The 7500-nt window shown below is 39.0% G+C and overlaps 1 pseudogene; it reads left to right on the top strand.

Annotated features, from left to right (window-relative positions):
* The first annotated feature begins 4286 nt into the window (after window positions 1-4286).
* Window positions 4287-6111, top strand: LOC137967986 (uncharacterized; annotated as a pseudogene).
* The last annotated feature ends 1389 nt before the right edge of the window (window positions 6112-7500 follow it).

Below are 7500 nucleotides of genomic sequence, written 5' to 3'. Positions count from 1 at the left end.
AGCCGTTGCAGGGTATTTTTTTTCCTATTCTGAGATCAGGAAAAAAACATACCTGTGATAGAATCTTTAAGGCGGTATAATATTTTGCTCGTCAATTTCCAGAGCTAGACATGACACACTTATCAGGGGCAGACCGAAACAAATAAGCTGTAAGTTATTATGCGGGGGCCCTGAATTATTATGTGCATGCACGAGAATAAGAGTATTGCTTGCATTGTGTGGCTAATCTATTCATCGAGCAAAATCAAAAAGCAAATGCGAGCACCGGGTAGGTATTGAGTTAATAATACACAATGATGCCGGACGCAAGGCCTTCTATCCTTTCTCGAATGAGTATGTTTAGTCGATTTCATCAAAAAAAACCGTAATGTCCTTTTTTCATATCCATTCAACTACGAGGGAACTTGGACCTGAAGCGAAGTGATGTGATTCGATTGTCAACGAAGAGAAGAGTCTAGTGTTTATGCACTACAGTTCAAACTGACGATTCCGTTGAATGGATAGAACTTTAAAAATATAAACCTTTTTTCGAGTCCCAGCGATGCAAATTGCCATGAACAGATCGTTAAAAGACGTCACAAAGTTGAAAGTGAAAGTGACAACTGTTCCTCGAAAGGACTTGGGTTACTGACGCCAACAACAATCAGTTTTAAACTTTATGCAAAGAAAGTCGCCGCCCTTGTCAACCAGTTGATTAGTAAAATAGACTTTGTCCTCTCCTAAAGCAGACAAAAGTCAGTAAAATAAGTTGAAATTGGTTTTCTGTGCTTTCTGATCGTTTTATTTCCTTTTAAAAGCAAATTTGTTTAACATAGCACAGACTAATCTGTTCGGATTCCCAGGTACCTTTGAATCTTCCTTGTATTACACAACCTTCGGAAATCTCGTATCATTTTAGAACGGAGTTCTAGATGAGCTACATGTATTTAGGACTTCAAAAGACTTACTTGCCCAGCAAAGAACAGAAAAAATTTCACTAGCATTTGAGCTGAAATTTTTCCAACGAAAACTCGAGTCATTCTTCACAATAAAACCGAATTTTCTTGACATTTTGAACAGACTTTCTACCGAAACAAATTGTTCGGTGCCTGTGATAATATATGTTAATATTTCAGTCGCCATCCCGATTTGGAAACAAAATTGGTCAGAGAAATCAGTACGTAATGAAGATAAAACGTTTTGCCAATATGAGGACTGCAGTCACCCACTTCAAATTGCGCGCCCACATCACTTCAGTCACCATTTCCGGTGCCCCAGAACTCGGTTAAAGCAATATTTTTCCATCGGACATAAAATGGTTTTCCGCAGAAAAGTAAGCTATGTTTCTTAGAATTTCATTTTCTATGATTATTTATATATGACTTGCTCTTCGCAACATATTATCGTGTGGAAACGGAATAGAAATCGTTGTTGAACCATCTTCTCTTGGAGTGGCAGCGAGGAGTACCGCAATTATTGAATTGTTATTCCTTGAAGACCAGAGGGTGTTTAACGGCTAGAATGATCAGAATTAATGTATTATCATTTCTGGAAAGTAGAGAAAAAATTTCTTGGACTACATTATAAGAAATCAGTAAAAGCGAATTCACCCTCGGATGTCTTCCGCTCGTGCTGACAGCACTAAACAGTCACAGGCTAGGCGAACATTTGGATACGGGATCTCTATTACAATATGTAAAAGCGTTTATGTCTTGTTTTTTATTTCATTTTGTCACCGATAATAAAGCTGCGTTTTGTGGAACTAAGAAACCTTGTATGTGACATTCTGATATTTGATCTGGAAAGTAAAAACTATAGAGGTCAGTTTGTGTTTAATTTGTAACAGGAAGAAGATTTTGTTTGTTGGATTCAACACCCGTTTGAGGTAAACTTGAAAACGAGCAAATTCTATGAATGTAGAATAAGGGCCTGTCTATATGGTCTCGGTTATCTGAGACAGCCCTCCTTCCCTGGGCACACCCAGCGTCTATATGAGAATTGCATGACCGAGAAAAAAGTGACCGTACTTAATTAAGCATATATTTTGAGACAACTCCTCAAAAAAATAAGTATCATCCTTTGCCCTTCTTTCTTTCTAGTTCTTTTTTATCAAGTATAGTTGCTTTTTCCCTTTCAGAAAGTGGACTGACAATCTTAATGGCCAGTAATACGTAGTTTAAATAATAGGCTGTTTTTGAATCGAGAGTTTCCGTTGACAGCGGTGAGAATTTTTGAGGGAAAAACCTTTTCATTCGAAAACAAACGCAACATGCTTAACCCCCAAATTGTCGATTCTTTGATTTTTATTTTAAGCGTGCGCATTTAAGATTTTGCTGTCTCGTCTCGGGTAGTCGAGCCAAACTGTTTACATGAGAAAAAGTTATCTCGCCTGCCAGGGTTCCCCGAGTTGTCTCGCCCTCACGAGTTGTCATGTCTCCCCCACCTCATGTAAACGGTTGATAGAATTGTCTAAATAAATGAGTGGAAAAAGATCTCGTCCAGAGTAACTCGGAGGGCCTGTTGTCTCGGGCTGTTGTCAGCTACTTACAATGGCAATAAGGTTAGGCTTTTTATTTGAATTTCTTTTCATATGATTATTTTCGTAAGCCTTTTATCGGGATTCCCATACAAATCCTAATACAGTGGAGCCCCCATTTAGCGGCCACTCTCTATTAGGAGGACAGTTATCAAAGTCCCGAAATAATTTGTGAATAATATTGTAAATCAAACCTCTATTAAGCGGCCACCCCTATAAACCTCAATTATGAAGCGCCCACGGCCACGTTTTGGCTGTCACGATGAGAGTTCTCCTATTGTTTTCACGTCTATTAAGCGGCCACCAAGAGTTTAATTCACTTAGTTTGGTTTTTAGCGACAGGATTCCTTGTAATTTTTTTTTTTCTTCAACCCAGTAACAAAAGATTTTGCCTCCTTTTCCGGCTATGAATCAACTTAGTTTACGCCATATAGTTTAGATTGTTCATGTTAAGTTGAGAGAGCCTCATCTCAACATTTTGAGGAGTATTTGTTCGTTCTGACAGTACTGTAATTTTGTATATTAGAGCTGTCTCTTGTGCAAAAGTTGTCACAAACTCTAAAGGTGTTTGTTTTAGAATAAGGTGACGTTTCTACTAAAAAGATTGTGCTAAGTTCTGAAGAACCTTTTTTTTTTTCTGTTTAAGCGGCCAACCTCCATTAAGCGGTCACTAGCCGTTACCCCGAGGGTGGCCGCTAAAAAGAAGTTTCACTGTAACACTGCAAATGTTACATCCACCGCTACGTCCCAGGGGTTTGGGGGGGGGGGGGAGGGGCGTGGTTTCAATTGACAAATGAATTACTCCGTCGTTAACTGTCAGGGCCGTTGTCAGTATGAGGCAAACCGAGGCAATTGCCTCTGTTATTTTTTTGGTGATTTTTTAAAATTAAGCGTGATTCCGGTGTTGTCTTTGAGATGTGCTCATCATAAACACCTAAAATAGCTGCGAAGATAATTTAACCATGGACATTGCCTCAGTCATATTGACTGAGGCAATGACTGTGTTTTGAAATCAAAACTGAATCTTCTCCTTGTTGCTGGTCATAAAACCATAAAATTCACCTGGAAAATCATACTGAGCTTTGATCGGTTGAACGTAAATTGCCTCGAAAATTGCTTATATTTCCGCTGAAATTTGAAATCGTGTCTGGTTAATATGTTTGAGAGGGAACGGTAGGTGGTTCTCACGTTACGTCATCGTCACCATGTTGGTGGACGAAAACAAAAGGCCCATGGATTACATTACATACATACGCTATGATTCTCGTCTCCAGATCCCATCGTTTGTCTTAGCCGGCAGATCCTTGGCAAGAGAACGCAGGGTTCTGGAGACATAAAATTTTCAGTCCCAGTTTTCTAGGAATTCTGGAATTCATATATGAGATCTTAATAGTGCTAAACATGGCTGCGCTTACAAGCATAACATCTTCTTTTTCTCGTGCGGAGACCCCGCCCCCCGGGAGAAACGATGGGATCTGGGAACGAAAATGGAGGCTCATTAGCTCCTTCTGTTTGTCCACCAGCAATAGAGTTCTAAAGTGTGACGTCACGTTGCCATGGCGCTAAAAATTCAGTTCTAAACAACTCAGATAATCTCTTGCGCGTGGGTCAAGTCGTGTTTGTCTCCGCTTTGCCTTGAGGTCAAAACGCTTATTAACCCTGTGTTTTAGCACAAAAGAGGCCACAAAGGAGAACAGAGAGGGTAAAAACGACAAATACTATTTGATCATTATCGGTTTTTGTCCGAAGAAATTTATCAGAACGGACACAAATGGTCTACTGCTTTGCTCCGACGTGCAGTCATTCATCAGAAAGCCACACTTGCAAGTTCTTTGCATTTCCAAGCGATAAGAAGGAAAAAGAGGAATACAAACGATGGATCCGACTGATAAGGTTTGTTATGGCACTAATAATTATCTTTTTGCTCAAAGAACATCATACATTTGGCAATTTTTTGCGAGTGTGCGATTTCCACCGACTCGGAACACTGTCGGAATACTGAAGTTATTTTGACAAATGTTTGATGAACAATCGCAGGCAGTGTTTAGTTTGTGGGCACTGAGTACGTATTTTCCTTGCATTTTGATCTGTGAAAAACCTAGAATACAACTGTGCTAACATGTGTTTGCTTCCAAAACGTATAATTTTTCAGTGCCCAAATTATTTCAATGTTGTTTGTGTTATGAAAAGGCGGCCGCCGCTTGATTTATATAATCTAGAGCTTTTTGAATGGACTTCAGGAGTTGAAAAATTTAAACGAATTTTGAGAAATTTAAATCGTGCCAAGTATTTAAGATTAAGTTGTGTTATATGTTTCTTTGAAATAGGAGGAAAGACAGAGAGCCAAGTAAGCATTCCAGAGTGTGTAGTTGTCATTTCACGGATGGAAATAAACAATATGGGCCCACGATTTACGAAAGAAATCGAGATAAGATATTTCCTAGTGAAGGAGGACCACCAAAGAAAAAGAAAAAAGTAACAGCTGGAAAGAAAACTGTGCAAGAAATGGTGGCTGAGGCAATCAGAGGATCTGAGCAGCAGCTAACTGATAATAACAGCAAACAAGAATGTTGCAACAAGACAACAAATGAGATAATACTGGAGGCAGAATTAGATCAAGCCAGGGAGGAACTTCAGGACAGGACAGGACAGAAAAGGACAGGCAAGAAAAAGAAAGCTACGCACAAAAACACTACAACGTTTCGGGACTAAGTGCAGAGGTTCTTAGAATGGAAACAGGGCTTCCAACGAAAGACGTTTTTAACATTGTAGTACTTCATGCCTTAAGATTCAAAGATTGTATTGTTTATTATTCCGGTTGGAGAGTAGAGTCCATTAATTTTGAGGACCAGATTTTTATTACTTTAATGAAACTCAGACAAAATTATACCAACCTGCACCTTGCACAGCTTTTCAGCTGCAGTGTGGCAACAATAGCTAATATTGTGACCACTTTCATTCATGTTTTGTATTCTATATTGTTTCGTGACATCATGACAACCATTCCATCCAGGGAAAAAAATGTGTTATGTGCACCATCTTCTTTTTCTGAGTTTACGTCTTGCAGAATTGTCATTGATTGTACCGATGTGGAGATTGCAGCCCCAGGGTTAATGAGTCAGCAAAATGCTACCTATTCAAGCTACAGGGGCATGAACTCTTTCAAAGTAATTGTTGGGGTTGCACCAAATGCAGTAATAACTTTTGTTAGCAAATTGTACCCTGGGTCTATTTCCGACAAAGCCATAGTACAACAGTCAGGTCTGTTGAACCATCTTGTTGCAGGGGACATGGTTTTAGCCGACAAAGGCTTCCTTATTCAGGACATTTTGCCAAATGATGTTTCTCTCAACATTCCACCTTTTTTGAATAATGGTGTTTTCACTGAAAGTGAAGCAAAGAAAACAAAATCCATTGCTAGAGCAAGGATCCATGTAGAGAGGGCAAATGCAAGGTTAAAGGATTTTAAAATTTTAACTTTCATCCCATATTATTTAAGATGTTATGCTGATGTTATTTTTCAGTTATGTGCTGCACTGGTTAATTTACAATTTCCACTTAACAAAGAGGGGTGTGAGGGAACAGAGTTTGAGTAATCTAAGTACATGTTTGCCTGTTATCAGTAAACAAAAATCATGGTCATTGTATGGCAGTTCTGAGTCAGTCGAATTACCTTTCTTCAGTTATGTGTATGCTACTAAATACATAAACACAGACATAAACAATTAGTCAGGATGCCACTATTATTGCAAGACATTTAATAGTAAACCTTATTTTATTTTTCTTAGTACAAAATTATAAAGATTAAACAACTTGCACTCTTGACTCTTTGCTACTCAAATTTACAATCTTATTTTTTATCTCTTAAAAATTTAGTCCAATAGCCCAATACATTTCCCAAATCTCCGCTGGGGCAATGGTTACACTGCATGACAATGGTGGAGAAAAGTTACAACCTGAAAGTCTAAGTTCAACCAATACTCTTAGGAAGGAAGCCTTATGCATGTCTGAAAAAAAAACAATGCACCTTCCACTATTTTGGGAAAAATATGTTTAAAATAAAATTCTTTTAAGATTGGAATATTTGCATCCCAGGTTTCATCTTGCTCTATTTTGACAAGCCACATCCTTAGAAGTCCAAACCACGAAATAACAAAACTTTCTCCTTGTAAAAAACATTTCACCGTGTACCTGGTCCCAGTAGACGTGGTCCTTCTTTAAAACATATCCATTGCCATCCTGTGCTTTTTCTAAGCAAAACGTTGGTGAAGTAGCAATGGCCTCCTCAATTGATAGGTTCCTTTCAGTGTAAGGGCACTTAGCTTCTAGGACGGTTTCATGGTCTACAATTCCATCAGGAGAAGCTCCAAGGATTCCCGAGGCATCCAACCAAATGCCAGTTTCCTGGACGGTTTTCCCAGTCAACAGAGTGAATGCTTTGAGTGCTTCCTGTTCATTGTTCACACACCACTGCACAGCCTTTACCCCAGACAAATCGTATTCACCAAGAAGACGCTTCAAGAGAGACTGAGTGACCCGTTTGGCCTTCAAAACGCAACCAAAGTTGCTTGCTGGGAACATTTCTTCGACGGCTTGCCAAGAGAGTGGTGTGCTTGCTTTGCGTTTCTTCCAGTTGCATTCAACATCTGTTCGGCTGAGGTTGTAGATGCCATGAAATCAGAAAAAATGACGCTTATGAGCATGAAAAGCAACTTTCAAATACTTCTTATAAAGACTCCAAACAAAAGAACAATTCCTTGCATCGAACAAACTAACACATCAATGCACATCGAACGAACTTAACAACAAAGTATATCGCTGGCAAAGTTTGCGCATCTACTTATTCCACAATTGAATTATTACGGAAAAGAACTGCTATCAACCTAAAAATCTCACTGAGAAGCATTTCAAAGCAGCAAATAAATAACAAGCGACGTTTGTACTGTAGTGAGTGTTAGTTGAACCCTTTCCACTCACCGCGACTT

Source organism: Montipora foliosa, chromosome 8 (assembly GCF_036669935.1).
Source record: "Montipora foliosa isolate CH-2021 chromosome 8, ASM3666993v2, whole genome shotgun sequence".
NCBI lineage: Eukaryota > Metazoa > Cnidaria > Anthozoa > Scleractinia > Acroporidae > Montipora > Montipora foliosa.
This window is presented reverse-complemented; position numbering and strand designations above follow the sequence as displayed.